Below are 18,872 nucleotides of genomic sequence, written 5' to 3'. Positions count from 1 at the left end.
TAATATTGCTTTCTACATTAATAGGCGTACCGGAGATATAGTGTTTAATTCTTTGCCCATTGACCACCCTTAGATTAGTACCTTCGGCATTATTAATTTTGATAGCTCCACAGTGATAAACCTCTGCGGTCATATATGGTCCTTCCCATTTGGAAAGAAGTTTTCTTGCAAAGAATCTAAAATGATACTTGTAAAAAAGAACATATTCTCCAATTTTGAATTCCCGCTTTTGATTCTTTTATCATGCCATCTTTTAACTTTTTCTTTAAATAATTTGGCATTTTCATAAGCTTGGGTTCTCCATTCATCTAGTGATCTCATATCAAATAGCCTCTTTTCACCGGCAAGTTCGAAATCATAGTTGAGTTATTTAATTTCCCAATATGCTTTATGTTCTAACTCAAGAGGCAAATGACAAGCTTTTCCATAAACTATTTAATAAGGAGACATGCCCCTAGGATTTTTTTTATAAGTTATCCTGTAGGCCCAAAGTGCACCATCCAATTTCTTATTCCAATTCTTTCGAGACCTATTGACAGTCTTTTGTAATATTGGTTTTATTTCTCTATTGCTAAGCTCAACTTGACCACTAGATTGAGGATGATAGGGCGATGCAATTCTATGTTAACATCATATTTAGCAAGCATTTTATGGAAGCACCATGAATAAAGTGTGAACCACCATCAGTCATTAAATATCTAGGGACTCCAAACCTTGGGAAAATAGGTTCTTTTAGCATTTTAATGGAAGTGTTATGATCAACACTAGTAGTTGGAATAGCTTCTACCCACTTAGTAACATGATCAACAACAACCAAAATATGTGAATACCCATTAGAGGAAGGGAAAGGTCCCATATAATCAAAACCCCAAACATCAAATGGTTCAACATCAAGTGAATAATTCATAGGCATTTCCTGATGCTTACCAATATTACCTATCCTTTGGCATTCCCCACAAGATAAAACAAACTTACAAGCATCCTTGAAGAGAGTAGGCCAATAAAAACTAGATTGCAATACCTTGTGAGCAGTTCTATCTCCCGGATGATGCCCTCCATATGCTTCAGAGTGACATTTCCATAGGATTTGTTCATGTTCATGCTCAGGTACACAACATCTAATAATACCATCTACTCCTTTATAAAGATGTGGGCCATCCCAAAAGTAATGTCTTAAATCATAGAAGAATTTTTCTTTTGTTGGTATGTAAAACTGGGTGGTATATATTTAGCTGCAGTGTAATTAGGATAGTCAGCATACTAAGGAGTGTTATGAGAAACATTTATTGCAGCTAGTTGTTCACCAGGAAAGCTATCATCAATAGGTAGTGGGTCTTCAAGAACTACTAACCTAAACAAGTTATCAACTACGGGGTTCTCAGCTCCTTTTCTATCAGTGATATGTAAATAAAATTCTTGTAGCACGAGAACCCATCTGATGAGTCTAGGTTTAGCATCTTTCTTTTCCATAAGATATTTTATAGCAGCATGATCTGTGTGAAAAATTACCTTGGAATCAACAATATAAGATCTGAATTTATCACAAGCAAACACAATTGCTAAAAAATATTTTTGAATAGTAGCATAGTTTCGTTGGGCACCGTCTAGAGTTTTGCTAGCATAATGAATAACATTTAATTTCTTATCAACTCTTTGTCCTAGAACAGCACCAACAACATAATCACTAGCATCAAACATAATTTCAAAAGGCAAGTTCCAATCAGGTGGTTGAACAATAGGTGCAGAAGTTAAGGCTTTCTTAAGTGTTTCAAAGGCTTCTACAGAATCATCATCGAAAACAAATGAAACATCGTTTTGTAAAAGATTTGTAAGAGGCCCAGAAATTTTAGAGAAGTCTTTAATAAACCTCCTATGAAAACCAGCATGACCAAGGAAACTACGAATACCTTTAATATCTTTATGTAGCGACCAGACCTCAAATAGTCTGATCTCTGTGCATCAGTGTCATCCCTGGATCGGTAATGCTGACACGCACAGTACTTGAGGATTTATAATAGAGTAGCAATCACACACTTATTATATCGAATGTCTCAAAAAGAGAACTTATTAGAATAAATATGGCTTAAGGCCATCTAATACGATAACATCGGAAGGCTTGGAAGATAACGTGAGTCCATCAACTCCAACGACATCACTGAGTGAAAGACCAGGACCTAAGGCACCTTACTCGTCGTTTGAAAAGTCTGCAACATGAACGTTGTAGCCCAAAAATGGGTCAGCACATGGAATATGCTGGCAATGTAACACAAGAGAGTAATGAACAGAATAAAGCTATCACTACATGCATATATGGCTGGTGGAGGCTGTATGGTTAATATGTTTTGCGGAAAGCCAATTTTTCCCTACAACAAAGGAACAAATTTTTATTTAACTACTATGGTAGTTGTTAAACATTGAGAAGGTTCACCCAACTCAATCCCAATTAAGCATCATCATTAAACCGAATCAATTGTATTAAGAGTGATGAGATCCACATGATAATCCAAGAACTAGATACTCAAGATGTCCATAACCAGGGACACGGCTAACCATGATTAGTTTGTACACTCTGCAGAGGTTTGCCCACTTTTCCCCACAAGACTCGATCTCCTCCGTTGGATTTTTCGCACTACATGATGTTTGAGAAACGGATGACCAAGACATAGTCTTTCCGAAGAGGTCCCCTTCACCGATAGATAGGCCGGTACACCTACAATCCTCTACATCTGCTAGCCCATCATGGAAAGGTTTCCCACAACTTACTCAACTATGCCAGAGACCATAATGGCATGTGGCTGCACACAGAAGTTTCTAGCATGAATAATCTTATGATCCCTTTGAGCCTGGGTGGCAGTCCATAGGAGAATCACATGGTACCCCGGGATTTCCAAAAATACAAGCAACACTGGGTTCCCTAGGTTCCTCAATCCACCCAGATGTGTATTAAAGTTGCCACCTTAAGTTAACCATTAATTAACAATACTCACATCTGTCATGAATACACTCAAACCCAAACCACGTCTATGAGCATAGCATAGAAATATAAGCAACGTAGAAGTAACTCCCAAAGGTTTGGTAATAAACAGGACAATAGGTACTACCTCATCTACTTCCCATAACCCACATATTAATCAGATCCTAACCATACAATTGTTTGAGGATTGATCTAATGCAATAAAACCGGGAAGTAAAGAGGTATGATCAAAGTGTTACTTGCCTTGCTGATGATCCGTGAAACCTAGAGACTCGTAGTAACACGCTTTGCACTTCGGTTACTCTATCGCAATCAAACAAGCATACAATAAGCAATCAAGCAAAGATGCACGGGTAAAACTCAAATAAGAAGATCTAACCAGAAAGTTCGACTTAAGAACTCCGGTTTGCAAAAAATAAATCAAATCAAATGAAGCAACGAAACTCAAACTGCAAAAGAAACAAGATCCATTTACTAATATGGACTAAAGTCAAATTTTACAGTAGCAAAAACTTGTTTAAGTTGATTAAACAGAGAGAGGGCTTCGAGACAAAACTCTAGGCGCTTGAATCGCCTGATTCCGCTAAACGAGTGAAAAGTAAACTAAAACGAAAATCGGATCAGAAATCGCGATCAAAAATAATCGCGAAAAATCCGAGAAAAAGAAAAACTGACGAACTGGCTAATGAATGAACGTTTGCTGTCTGCGGCTAAACGGTGAAAATCGTTCGTTAAAACGAACGAACGAACGAATGGGCGTTTGCTAAAAAACTAAACCTGAAAAAAAAAACCGATCTAATAAAAAAACGTATCTAGGGTTTTACCGAAAAAAACCGAACCGGCAAAGGAAACCGGCGGCGGCGGCAAACTCCGGCGACGGCGGCGGGGTGGCGGGGCGGCGGCGCGGCTCCGGCGGGTCGTCGACAGGGTGGCGCGGCGCGGTGGCGGCGGGCTGGCGGGTGGCGGGGCTAGGGTTTCGGCGGGGCGGGCGACTTGGGCCTCGGCGGGGTCGCGGGCTCGGCTTATAAAGCCGCCCGGGCACAGTGTCCCGGTCGGACACGACCCGGTAAGTCGGTTGACTTTTTTTTAAATAATTCCACGCAGAAAAACGAAGAAAAGAAATACTAACCGGAGTCCAAAAATCCTGAAATAAATTTTCCCCGTCCTCTAAAAATCTACCGGAGAAGGTGAACATTTATTTGGGACTCTAATGCAATTTTGAAAAACACTTATTTTTCCTAATTCAAATAAAATAGCGATAAAACTCCGAATAAAATTCTTATTTGATTTTAATATTAAATCTCCAATATTTCTTTATGTTGAGGAAGTCATTTTATCCCCTCTCTTTTATTTTCATAAAAGAAATATTCGAAGGGAAAATAATTAAAATCAAACGATCCTCTTTTCAAAATTTGAGAAAAAACTCAAATATGAAAATAACGAAATTCCCAACTCTCTCCGTGGGTCCTTGAGTTGCGTAGAATTTCTAGGATCAAGCCAAAATGCAATAAAATATGATATGCAATGATGATCTAATGTATAACATTCCAAATTAAAAATTTGGGATGTTACACTTTAGGACATGGCACTTTCTCAAATGCATTGACTTTAGCTTTATCCACCTCAATACCTCATTCAAAAATTTTATGCCCCAAGACAATACCTTCATTAACCATAAAGTGGCACTTCTCCCAATTCAATACAAGATTACTTTTCTCACATCTCTGCAAAACTCGATCAAGGTTGCTTAAGCCATCATCAAAAGAAGTTTCATAAACGGAAAAATCATCCATGAAAACCTCAACAATCTTTTCACAAAATTCAGAGAATATAGCAGTCATACATCTTTGAATGGTACCAGGTGCATTGCATAAAACAAAAGGCATACATCCACAAGCATAAGTTCCAAAAGGGCAAGTAAAGGTGGTTTTCTCCTGATCAGGTTGTGACACAAGTATTTGAGAAAAACTAGAATATCCATCAAGAAAAAAAAAGTGTGTATGCTTAGATAGTCTTTCTAGCATTTGATCAATAAAAGGTAGAGGGTAATGATCTTTTCTAGTAGCTTTATTTAATTTTCGAAAACCAATTACCATTCTATAGCCAATAACAATTTTTTATGGAATAAGTTCATTTTTATCATTAGGAACAACAGTAATACATCCCTTCTTAGGGTCACAACGAACGAGACTTGCCCATCTACTATCAGCTATGGGATAGATTATACATGCTTCCAGAGGCTTTAATATTTCAGTTCTTACCACTTCTTCCATCTTAGGATTCAAACATTGTTGGTGATCAACAATGGGTTTAGCATCAGGTTTCATATTAATCTTGTGCTAACAGAGAGTGGGATTAATGCCCTTAAGATCAGCAAGAGTATATCTAATAGTAGCTCAGTGCTTCTTCAGAATTTTCAATAATCTTTCTTCTTCATGTCCTGAAAGGTTAGCACTAATAATAACATGATATATCTTTTTCTCATCAAGATAAGCATATTTCAAAGTGTCAGACAATTGTTTTAATTCAAACATAGGATCACCTTTAGGTGGAGGAGGACCTCCTAGAGTTTCAATAGGAAAATTGTGTTTGAGCAGAGGTCGTTGTTCAAAGAATTTTTTATCTATTTCATTTCTTTCATGCATATGCATATCATTTTCATGGTTTAGCAAATATTGTTCTAGTGGATCAGTAGGAGGCACAACAATAGAAGAAAGACCAATTATTTCATACTTACTAGATAATTCTTTGTTATGAGGTTATCTACTAAACTTGGAGAAATTAAACTCATGAGACTCATCACCAAAGCTAACACCGATAGTTTGTTTCTCACAATCTATTTTAGCATTAACGGTGTTCGAGAAAGGTCTACCAAAGATAATGGGACCAAAGTCATATTGTGGGGAACCAAGAACTAGAAAATCAGTAGGATATTTTCTTTTCCCACACAAGACTTCAACATCTCTAACAATCCCAAGTGGTGTGATGGTGTCTCTATTAGCAAGTTTAATAGTAACATCAATGTCTTCTATTTCAACAGGTGCTGTGTCATCCATAATTTCTTGGTATAATGTAAAAGGAATAGCACTCACGCTAGTACCTAAGTCACATAAAACCATGATAACAATGATCTCCTATTTTAACTGAGACAACAGGCATGCCAACAACAGGACTATGTTTATCTTTATAATCAGGTTTGACAATTCTAGAAGCTTCATCATAGAAGTAAATAACATGCCCATCAATATTTTCTACCAAGAGATCTTTAACCATAGCAACACTAGGTTATACTTTAATTTTCTTAGAAGGAATATTACTTTTGCGAACCACAGTTGAAACCTTACCATGTTCCTTTATCCTTACAAGGAAAGGTGGTTTTTCAATATAAGAAATAGGCACAACTAGATCAACATTGTAAATAATAGTTTCATCTTTAACCATGACTGGTTCTTTAATTTCTTATTTAATAGGGGGATGATATTTAAACCACTTCTCCTTAGGGAGATCAACATGAGTAGCAAAAGATTCACAAAAAGAGGCTACTATCTCAGAGTCAAGTCCATATTTAGTGCTAAACTTGTGCTTAATACCTGACTCTTTACCTTCATCAAGTTCCCAATCTTCAGAGTTGCATTTAATTCTTTCTAAAAGATCCCACCTGAATTCAATAGACTTCTTCATAAAAGAACAAGTACAAGAAGTATCAAGCATGGATTGATCATCACGAGAAAGCCGAGCATAAACATTCTGAATGATGATTTATCTTGAGAGCTCATGACCGGGGCATGAATATAACATTGACTTAAGCCTCCCCCAAGATAGAGCGATACTTTCTCCTTCATGAGGCCGAAAATTATATATATAATTCTGATCACGATGAACTAGATGCATAGGATAAAATTTTCTCGAGGTGGCAGTGGCTCCATACTGTAAACGTGATGAAACTTTGTCTCTATTTTTTTCTCGTGGAAACAAAATTTATAGGCTTGGAATTACGTTAGATGGCTGCTTGCGGGACCCACAAGGCATCAGGGTAGGCGCGCCTTGTTGCCTTGTGAGCAACTAGTGGCCCCCCTCCGGTGGATCTTCCTTCCAGTATTTTTTATATATTCAACAAAAATCTCGACAAAGTTTCTTCTGATTCCGAGAACTTTTATTTCTCCACAAAAAACAACACCATGGTAGTTCTGCTAAAAACAGTGTCAGTTCGGGTTAGTTTCATTCGAATCATGCAAATTAGGCTCCAAGATAAGAGCAAAAGCGTTTGGAAAAGTAGATACGATGGAGACATATCAATCACCACCCTTCACATCATGAAATATACCAGTATGTGACTTGAGTGAATAGAGGGGGATTGGGAGAGGAAAGCACCTTTGAGTCCTTTAAAGATTCATCTTGATCATCATCCAAAATGACCTTAACCATTAAATGTTTGTGGGAATTGCCTTCATAGTCCTTCATGTAGTTATACTTGACCACCTTTTCATTCTTGTTGACGAGGTTCAATTGGGCTACACCCGCAACACCAAAAACATCATATGAGTCATAAGCCTTATGTCGGGGTACACAAACAGGGGTGTATGTTTCCCCCTGACTTGTACACGGACAGGCCAGCCTCAGGCACAGCGGCAAGAATGCAAGCAGCCTCGAGAAGACCAAGACAAGTTGAAGGAACAAGATATTACTAAGGGGAAAACCTCCCTTGCCGGGCAGGCGAGCCTGGTCAAGTCGAGGCCCCCCCAAGGACAAGTCACAAGACCTTCCCGGCAAGGGTTGCTGGGACGCTGGTGGCCTGCTTCCCCGCCAAGGATCCACCGCTCCACCTCACAGCGACGCAAGTCATCCATCGATGCGTTCTCGAGCCCCCAAGTGATTAAGTGGCTGTCATTTGGCACGTGGCAGCCATTTCTGAGGAAGATCACCCCTAAATGACACCCGTCCACGGCCGTGTCACGCAAGCAGACGAGAAGGTGGTTGAATGGCACGGCAAGGCTTGCCGGGCTACATCCATGATGTGACACTAAGTGGTGCATTTAATGTGCCTTATCCTGTCTGCAGAGTTAGGTATGATAGCACTGTGGCTATCTAATCACTGGATAATGCTGTTTTGCCATTGTGGTAACCACTTGACCTATAAAAGGAGGTCCGAGGCAACCTTAGAAAGGATTCGGACCCTTGTACACCCATACACGCGTAGTTGCTCTCCCCGAGGCGACCTTGCCGGGCTTGAGCACTGTGTCTCCACCACGGCCCTCTCATCAATCAACCAAAGCAGGAGTAGGGTTTTATGCCTCGTGGTGGCCCGAACCTTGGTAAAAACCACCCGTGCCACCGCTACTATGCTGCTCGACGGCCTTCGCTCTTTGTGCAACTTGCCCTTCCCCCTTGCCGAACCATAAGGGGCCGATGACCCATAGGTGATCGTGTTCGACCATGATATTTTTGGCGCGCCAGGTAGGGGGAAGCGCTTGCGCGGATCCAAGGTCATAAGCAGCGTGTCAATCTTCATCACCATCTTCTTCATCAACGGTTCATCATCCATGGTGCCCAAGAAAAAGTGTGGCACAATAGTTTGAGAAGGAAGCGACATCGCTCCTTCATCCATCCCGCTCGATTCCCGTCACTCATCTCCGCCGCGGCTGTAGCTACAGTGGAAGGAGTGGATGACGGCGGCACGACGACCATGGAAAGCTCGAATAGCATGACCACCATGCGACCCCATTCGGGAAAAAGGGCAAGGTGATAAGGTACATGGTTTCTTCCTCCACCACCTTCACTTGTTAACGATCGAGCCACACCGGGTTTTAGCGTCGTCAACGTCGATAAGCCCGCGCGAAACTCAGTCCATTATTTTCCCTGCTAAGGGAAAATCCTGAGTAGAGCATGGGTGCAAATCCGTTGGTTGACGCCCCGGCAAGCACGCTCCGACAAGGTCGTCCGTTTCAGCATGACTCTCATGCCAGCTGCCTTAAGATCATGAAAAGTGTAAGGAGAAGGAGGGAGAAACCGGCCTTACCTTGCACCATATTTTGTTGCCCACGAGAGATCCGTGATCCCTTCCGGCCATTGCTGGGGATCCGAAAACAACATGTGAAGCGCCATCCTCCGAAGGCACGCGGACGTTACGAATGACCACAATCATAGAAGGAGGGAAGCGTGGACGAAAGCTAAGTTCACATGTCACAGATCTTTTCTCTCTAGAGCCCGCATTTGCTTATCCCTCGGATAACCAGGGTGTTTCGTATGGAGAAATCTTTTGTGTGATGGCACCTTGATGGATTTGTCTGCGCCCCCGCTCTGTTTCAAGCCTGCTCACAAAGCGGGCGGTTATGTCAAAGACTCCTAAGGAAAAACCTATCGGGGCATGTCTTTGCTAGCTGAATGCAAAGGACCCATTCCTCATAGCAATCACGGTAGCATGCTACTGGCAGGCAACCAAGACACATGAAAGGAAACCAACCATACGAACATCCATGGATAAAACACAAGAGGGATAGCATGCATTTGAAATTAATTAAGCATCAGTTCAGTATGAGCAAGAGTAGTAGCGGATCTAAACACAAGACATGCATAATGTTTTGTTACAGGGAAACACAGCAACGTGGATGATTCAGGGCCATGCTTGTCGGCCTTATGAAGCCCTCGGGACGGAGATGACCTTGTCTGTGCAGGGGGAAACCTTCTCCTCGGCAGTGGAAACATCCGCGCCTGACGGCAGCCTCCTGAAGCCATCAGCGAGGTTGAAATCCGGGTGATGGTAGGTGATGTTGCTCAGGACCATGAAGAGGGTGTTACGGGCAAGCTTCCAAGATTCGCTTGTGAAACGAGCAGCTCTTCCCTCCTCGTGTGACTTTATTCCTTTAATCAAGTCGTTGAAGAAGAGCCCTAGCTTGACGCTTGGGACCTCATGCGTGCCAGTCAAGAAGACTGGTCCATCCATGCCCATTGTTGCAATATGGGTAGTGAGGTGCTCGGCAATGTCGACGAGGCTCTTGATCCAGAGGTCGACCTGCTCGGATTGGTTCGCCAGCTTGTCCTCTGCAAACTTTCGGAGGATTCTTGCGTTGTCCAAGTCCTACATCAGCTGCTTCTCACGAACCCCGCCAGACTCGATCATGCTCTCCAAAGTGCCGAGCCTTGCCTTCATGTCGGTGATGGTGCCATTGGCAGTCTCAAAATCTTGGCTCTTGGAGGAGAGCTGTGATTGCGCTTCCTTTAGGAGAATTCAAGCTTTCTGACCTTCCTCCTTGAGAGCCACGACTTCTTTGGCAGTCCCAGCAAGGTCCTCCATCAGCTTAGCCACCTGTTGATCAAGATCAGCCTTGACAATGGATGCAACAACAAGGTCATCAGCAACTTTCTTCAACTAAGCGACGGAATTAGTGGAGAGCGCATCGAGGGCCACTTTGTGCTTGTCCTCCAGCTCCTTTGTGCGTTGCTGGACAAGGGCCTCCAGTTCCTTGTCCTTGCTGCAAAGGGCGGCCACGAGCTTCTCCTCCCGGGAGGAGATGTCCTTCTCCCTGGCGTTCAAGAGCGTTCTGCGCTCTGCCAGGCGGGCCTCCTGGGCAGCTACGCCCTCCTTCACCATGAAAATCATCTCCTATTGCCACAAAGGACCTGGAATTGCTTGAAATGCCACTCGCGCAACTCGCCACCCTTGTCCCTTAGCTTCTGGTCCATGCTGTTGGCAGAATTGCATTGCTCCTTGAGTGCCTGCCACTTCTGGTCGTACCAGTTCTGCATTTCTTTGATGCCTACTGCCACAGACTCCAGGAAGGACAGGTCCACGACTATATTGACAGAGTCATTGACTTCCCCAACTTTCTGGGACAAGGGCGCCATAATACGTTGGATTTCCTCATCAAGCTCCGCGCTCACTACTGCCGAAGAACCGGGGGCTCCGAGGCCAGGTTGGGCAAGCACCAACGCCAATTGGCTTGAAGCTGGTTGCGGGGTCCCAGCCGAGGTGCCAAACGAGGGAAGAGGGCTCATGGTTTGAAGGGGGATTTTCTCTTCAACCATCACCCCCGATCTTGACGCACTGCCCGGGGTCTTCTCTGCTTCCTTCGGGGGCACACCGGCAGCATGTTCCTCCTCCAAGAACTCGGGCTTCTTGGCCAATGATATTGCAAGCAAAGGCAACAAGCAATAATGAGGAGGCAGAAGCGTTGAAGGACCAGGAACTTAAAAAAAGAGTTACCGGGAGTCGTTTTCCATGGAAGATCTTCAGCTTCCCTGGCAACATCAGTTGTCAGGGCGTGGACACCACCGCCTTCCTCGGTAACCATGGTGTCGACCTAGGCAGACCCTTCTGTGGGAGCCCTTGTCGGGGATCCCTCAACTCGATCGGTGGGTGGAGTGGGCCCCTCCTGGACGGCCTCGCCTTGAGTTTTCTCCCCATCCACTTTGACTGGGGAGGTGGGGTGCTCTTCTGCGCCACCTCTGGCGGGTGAAGCCAGTCCCATGCCTCCGTGCCGGGGCCTGGGCTGGGGGCTTGTCGCTGGATCATTCGTGCTGCTTCCCGCTAAGCCTATGCCTTTCGAGGACCCCACTGGCTCCACATGCCTAAGCCGTTTGACCCGTGGACGAGGTTCTGCTCCTACTCCTCTTCCCTGTCGGATGCAACAAACAAGATTGAATCAGCGAGCCAACAAGCACACAAAACTTCAACAAAAGAAGAAGTTGTTTTCCTTACTCTGAATCAATAAGCATGGAGCTCAGCGCGAACTCCATGGGCGGTGAAGGTGCTCTGTTCCTCTTTAGGGTCGAAGGGGCAGTGCTTCCCGACAACTTTAAGACCCACTGAGGCGTAGGGGGCTCCAGCAAGGATGAGCTACGCGAGGAACTCGAATCAGATGGGGAGCAGGAGGCAACTCCCGTGACTGCCTATCGCTTGGCGGGAGGGGTCTTGGTCTCAGGGAGGCGAGAAGAATACCAGCGCACTATATCTGGCTTGTCCCTCTTGGAGGCGATTTTCTTTACCTTCCTGGCGGCAGGCGCAGGAGCAGGAGCCACTGTTCCCCGACTAGCCACCCACCTACGGGGGTGCTGATCCAAGACTGGTTCGGGGGTTTGTGGGCCTGCTACAAGCCATTCTTCCTTGGGTTGCCCCGCCTCCTCGACTCCGTCCTCTTCCTGGGCCTCGGCTACCGCAACATATAAAGCTTCAATCTTGGCAGGCCCACCCTCAGCAAGATCACCTTCGGCAGGCTTGTCCCTGCCAGGGTTGTCCCCGACAACCCCTTCTATGGCATGCGCCTCACTCCTGCCGCGGGAGGAGCCTTCGCCCTCGGCCTCCTCTTCCTCTTCTTCCTCCACTCTTCCGGACTTTGCCTTTTTAGCAGCCCGGAATGCCTTGTCCTCAATCCGCCTCTTGATGAACTCCATCTCTACATTGGAGGTATGCTTGAACATGTTATTCTCCACCCTGGTAGCCCTTTCCACCAAGTTGGAAGCCCACTCGAGCTCCGCGTCAAGTTTGGGTAGTTGCCAGTCGCTTGCAAGCTCGTAAGCATTGTAGTCGGGCATCCACTTCAAGATCTGGTCCAGGACGGAGTTGACATTCAGCGGAACAATCCTTCCCGGCAACTTGAATGGCCTGAGAATGCCAAATAGTTGTTAACATAGCCAGGCATGGCTATAAACCAACAAGTTGTTAGTCAGGCCTGGATACATTCGCATCCTGTCTGCAGCATCTCCATACCACCAGGCAAACATGTCCCTTTTTTGAAGTGCCGCAATACGACGACGGAGGAAATCGGCTCCTACATGTTCAATGGTTAGCCCGGCAGCCATGAGATGGGCAATTCTATTCAGTGCTGGGCGGAGCCTGTCGTCAGTAAGGCCCAACTCCTTCCAGTAATTGCCTCCATCTGCGCCTGGCAATACTCTGGAGCTTCCTCATCCTGGATACAGCACCAGTCCGCCCTCCACTCCTCCCATCTGTCGCGCTGTTGATCGAGAAGGTAATCCCAAGTTTCCCTCTTCTCCCGGGGGATCCAGCTTACGTTTCCAGATGGTGGGCTTTGTTTTCCACCCGCGGGACGAAGAAGTGCCTGAACAGATCCACATTGGGGGCAACTCCAACGAAGTTCTCGCACAAATGGGAAAAAATCACCATGCACGCCATTGCATTTGGCATAAAATCCAGGAGGTGGAATCCATAGATTACCATCATCGCTTCAAAGAATTTTGAAAGGGGGGATGGGCAGAGGCCACAGAGGAAATACACGCAGAAAAATCGGTATGAATCCCACAGATCCTTTTTTTCCCTCCGGCGGGACCTTGGGCGCACCATGCCCCTTTGGAACTTTCCTCCCCCACATGTATCCATACCTTGTGACCAAGGCGTCACTGCCCAAATTCGACGGGAAGATGACCACATCTCCCCTTCGCTTCTTATCCAGCTCCGGTCCTCTCTTCTTGTTCCCCTCCGCGGTCACCTCCTTCGGAGTGGTCGCCCGCTTCCACTTGGCAGTGGCAGTTTTGTTTCCCATCCTCGCAAACTATGGAAAAGACAGAAGAGGGAAGACTGGTTGGGGAATCAGAGGCAACTGTGGGCATGAGGTCAGCCGCTTAGCTTGAGGAAGAAGATGATGGGGGAGAAGCGGATGCGAATGAGCAGTGCCCTTTCATGTTTTTTCCTTTTAAGAGGAACGAACATGGGGGGAGTTGCGGCTCTTTGATATTCCCTCTCAGAAAGCTACCATTTTACATTAACTGCTATAGTCCCACGACCCCACGACCTGCGATAATTACGCGGAGTGGACGTTGGATTGACTGGTCATCATGAAAAATCGCTCCACGTGGAGCACCTCCTCGACACATGTCCGTGCACCATTTTTGGGCCTAACCCAACGTGTCTGGCGACATGTATGGCTTAGGCCCAGGGTCTTCTGTCGGGGTACACAAACACGGGCGTATGTTTCCCCTAACTTGTGCACAGATAGGCCAGCCTCAGTCACGACAGCAAGAATGCAAGCAGTATCGAGATGACCAAGACAAGCTGAAGGCTTCGGCCGTCATCTTGACATCACGGACCCATCAGAGAACATGGAGATGATGGCTTCGTCCGTCACCTTCGGGATCTTGAGGCGAACATTGTTGAAGCGCTGGATGTACTTCTAGAGGGTCTCTCCTGGTTGTTGCTTGACGCGACACAGGTCTCCCGCGGCTGGGGGGTGGTCGCGAGTGCCCTGGAAATTGGCGATGAAGTGGTTGTGCGTCTCGTCCCAAGAGGAAATCGAGCCTGGAGGCAGGTTCAGGAGCCAGGAGCAGGCGCCACCCTTGAGGGCCATGGGAAACTAGTTCGTCATGACATTCTCGTCGCCGTTGGCTGCCTCCATGCTTAGATCGTAGAGCGACAGGAACTCCGCGGGGTCAGGGGTGCCGTTGTAGCGAGGAGGCAGATCTGGCTTGAACTTGCCCGGCCAAGCGATGCTACGCAGCTCGGGGGTGAAGGCGCGGTAGCCGGCCGTGGTCACCAGGGCCTGCCTTGGAGGTGGAACTTGGTCTTGGCACCCGCGCGCCGCTACGGCAAGCGGCGTGGGGCCTTGCTATAGCAAACGATCCTAGCGTAGCGGTGCGAGGAGTGGCAAAGCGTTCTCTTGCGGTCAAAGGAATTCTTGACAGCTTCTTTCTTCACGCGCGGGCGCCGGACGTGGTGGGTCGCGTCGTGGAGCCGCGCGCCTTGGCTCTAGGCACCGTCTTGGTGCAGAGGTGGTGGAGGTGCTTCGTGAGCTACGTCGCCCGTGGCTGGCGGAGGGTGAGGCAGAGAGTGGGACGGTGCAGGGGAGCCCCCTGTGGCGTGGACAAGCTCGGCGATGCGGTCAAGCCAGTCCTCGTAGAGGTCATCGACTGGGCGGTAGCGCAGGTGCTCGTGCGCCATGAGGAGGGCGGCCCGTGCGTCCGTGGGAACGTGACGAGCATGAGACGACGAACCAGTGGGAGTCAGTGATGGAGTGGCGGTGCAGCCGTCCTGTCGCACCGAGGGGTGCAACAAGGATGCTTGCTGATCGTTCCCCGCCAGCCCGGTGGTGGCGTTGGCGGCGGGCGAGGGAGAGCGACGGGGTGGCCCGCCGACAGGGGCCGTCTGAGCAACGCGGGTGGCGAGGGCAGCCCGGCGCTCGGCGCGGGCGCGGCGTGCGTCCGCCATGAAGACGATGAAGTGACGTGATGCGAAGCGACGGAAGGGAAGCTTCGGCGCACCCCTACTTGGCGCGCCAAATGTCGGATCACGGATTCCGGCAAAACCCTTAAGGTTCGAACACTGGGGTGCGCGTGAAGATTTCCCCCCTACCGATCCATGTCCTAACTCAGCTAAGATCTTACGAACTAACTCGACGAACTCGCAACACAAAGGACACAAGACTTATACTAGTTTGGGCCACCGTTGTGGTGTAATACCCTACTCCAATGTGGTGGTGGTGGATTGCCTCTTGGGCTAAGGATGAACAGTACATGGGGAAGAACAACCTCCCGAGGAGAGGTGTTCTTGTGCTTGGTGGATGTGATTGTGGGGATGAACTAATTCTAGTCTAAGATCCCCCATAGATATGGTGGTGGCTAGTCCTATTTATAGAGGCCCTGGTCCTCTCCCCAAATATTGAGCGGGAAGGGAGCCAACAATAGCCAATTTTAAAGGGGACAGCTTGTACAGCTTATCCTGACAAAAGTGGTCTTTGCTTGCAAAAGGCTCTGGTGGTGACGCCACCTTGGGCTCCATGGTGACCTCTATCTTGCCGTCCTGCTGGTCTTGGTCTCGTTGCACCGATATGGAAACCTTTTCTTGATGCCTCGGTACTCCGCGCCTGTGCTTGCCCCCTTAGCACCAAAGAAGAAACAAGGGCGCTGCACGCGCTGGCACCCGCCTGGCCTTGGTCGTCATGGTTCACGTCACTAGAACCTCGCGAGGTTTGCCTGGCCTTGAACTCTCCGCCCCTCATGAGCCAGCCTGGTGAGGCCACTCCTAAGGAGGTCTTGTGTCATCCGCCTTGCGAGGCTTGGCCCCTCGCGAGGGTCTTGAATGTCTTGTTGATGAAGATGGGCCGTACATGCCTGCTAGCAAAGCCACACCGTGGGCCGCAGGCAGGCAAGTCTGGGGACCCCCGTTCCCACAACGCCGACAAAAGACCTCATGGGGTAAATAGGAGTGGTCTTCTGCTTCTGAATCCCCCTCAGAACAGTTATCTTCCTCTTGATTACGATCCGAAATGGGTGGAGGGGGGCTGCCTTTGCGCCCACCATGCATGAAATTTTATTGCCACAAAGCTCGTCTCTTTTGCTCTACATGTTCAGTTCCATTGTGTACAATAACTGACATGCATAGGAATAAAACATAGTGAGATTATGTAAGGAGTGCATGCACAAATCTAGAGTGATGGTAGCAAACTGTGGATAGACCCAAAAACAATGATAGCAGGAAGATAATAGCTTTAGTTAAAAAATACAGATAATGGCTCCTTTAATGTTTGTTTGCACCCAACATGAAAATCATAGTAGACACCCGAGATTAACCAGATAGTAGATAGATAGTACTGATTGCTGCCCCAATATGTACCCCACAACCATATAAAAACTCAAGTTTCTGCATAAGTTTGGACCTGACTCGGAGTCTAATAGGTGAACACGGTGATAAAGTAGCATGTCATCATATTAAGCGATGCATAACGTAAGCAGACACGGAAGAGTGCGACCTCTCTTGAGGACCCGTGTAGTCCTCAAGGTCATCTGCTCAGTTGATGATGGTAATGTAGTTGTCATGGCCGCCGGCGATGGGGAAGAAGATCTGAGGCGGTGAAAGACATTCTGGAGAGCGGATCCCTGCTGTGGTGAACCCTTCCGTCGTTGGAGCAGCTGAACTGGGGTGGAACACAGCACCGCAGTAGCAGGACAAACCACACAAGGTTTTCTTTGACACATATCTGTAACAGAAGTAATTGTGTAAGGGATTGTTTGAATTCGAGGATTCTAACATGCAGGGATAGGAAATAGACAGGAATAGGATAGGAATGCACGTGCAGAACATGGAATTTAAAAACATGGGATTTCTGCCAATCTGGGTGTTTGGTTCACAAGAATTGGAAGATCACAGGATGCAAAGAAGCATGGTGAGATTAAGTCAAACCACAAGAAGATGTACGGTTACAATGCTATTATGCTACTATCTCTTAGTCTTGTGCTTCATGAATAGGAATTTGAAAAGGAGGACAACTGGGAATTACAATTCCTATGGGTTTTCTTTCTAGGAGACACTAAAGGAACAAATCCTACAGTTTTCCTTTGCTCCATTCCTTTGCACCAAATTCATGAAAAGTAGTACCATAGGAAACTTTCCAATTCCTATGTTTTTCATTCACTTTTCCTTTCAAGCACTGGCGATTCTAGTAGGCAGGCTTGAGCAAAGAAAAGGCTACACTAAAAAATGTTTCTGTGCTACTTCTATTACTTTGGACCCAGGCCACTACCATACTAGCTCAACTCCCAGGGCCATCGACAAATGCACAGCTCAAATGCGCGGAGATAAATAATGATGGCGTTCAAGAGAGTCCATCACGGATAGCTAAGTTGCGTGGTACCTCACTGCTTGTCATATAGTAGGATAAAATAATCGTATTTCCCGTTACTCTGTGTGCTCAGTGCACAATATATATATATATATATATAACATGTTGAGTAAAAAAGATATGCAACAAGTGTACAACCTCTTTGGCGAAGCCATGTCGATCTCATCATGATTGGGTTGGCCGGTGAGGATGCTCCGGCTGACTTGGCTGTCGGAGGAGGGGAAGAAGATCTTAGGCGTCTGGAGATGGAGCCCGAGGTACTACTCCGTTGTGATGGAGGGTTTCATCGTTGGAGCAGCTCCGGTGAGTTGTACGACACCGAGGCTGAAGCAGGACAAGAGAGACAACGTTAATCTGAGTGGAATTCTAATAGCATCTCCAATAGATGATGTAAGATACATAACCATAAAGTGCTAGATGTAAAATACATCAGCCGCTCATCTCTGAACTTAACTGTCAAAACTGAATTTAACTGTCAAAACTGAACTTGACTGTCGAAACTGAATTTTACTGTCGAAACTGAGCGCACTAGAGGTGAGGCTACATGTCAGTCGACTGACTTTTTCATCATCTCTGGTCAGTCGATTTTGCAGCCGTTGGATACGAAATCAAGGGCCTGCAGTTCATCTTCAACCTCCACCCCCCTGAGCCGCTAGGCACCACCGGCAAAACAGCCGTCCGCGGCCGGCGGTGCACCGCCCCGCCCGCCCCGAAAACACTCCCCACCGCCGGTCCGCCGCCGCCCCGGCCATCCCTCTAGGCCCCCCCGTTCCGAGCTTTTTCTCCGGCGATCCCCACACCACCGCCCCACCACCGCCAGCGACCACCGCCCCCACCCTGAACCCTAAGATAGATAGTGGGGTACCTCTCCGACGAGCCCCCCTCCCGCTACGGCTGGTTCTTCCTTAACTCGGGCGAGCCTCCCCACCCCCTGAAAATCGACTGACCCAAAAGTAGATTCAGTCAACTGAAGTGTAGCTAAATTGGAGCAGCATCGCAAGCAAGAGCAAGAGCGAGAGCAGCAAGTGAGCAAGAGCAAGAGCAGACAAGGCAGGGGACCGAGAGCAAGAGCAGAGCAGCAGCGTGAGCGAGAGCTAAAGCAGCAGCAGCTCCTACTGATGTGGACGTCGCCGCCGAGGGAGCGACACCGTGGAGGAAGTGGCCGATGATGCCGCCAGGGATGGAGCCGCACCGTGTCGGCTCGGGACCGAGCACCGGCAGCACCGTGAGATCGAATCAAGAAGAAAATGCGGCGATTAGTGTGCAACCTCTTTGGTGGCACCGATTAGGCCGCAGCTTCATCCGAGGAAACAGTGATGATGATGCTCTTCCGG

Source organism: Triticum urartu, chromosome 7 (assembly GCF_003073215.2).
Source record: "Triticum urartu cultivar G1812 chromosome 7, Tu2.1, whole genome shotgun sequence".
Taxonomy (NCBI): Eukaryota; Viridiplantae; Streptophyta; class Magnoliopsida; order Poales; family Poaceae; genus Triticum; species Triticum urartu.
This window is presented reverse-complemented; position numbering follows the sequence as displayed.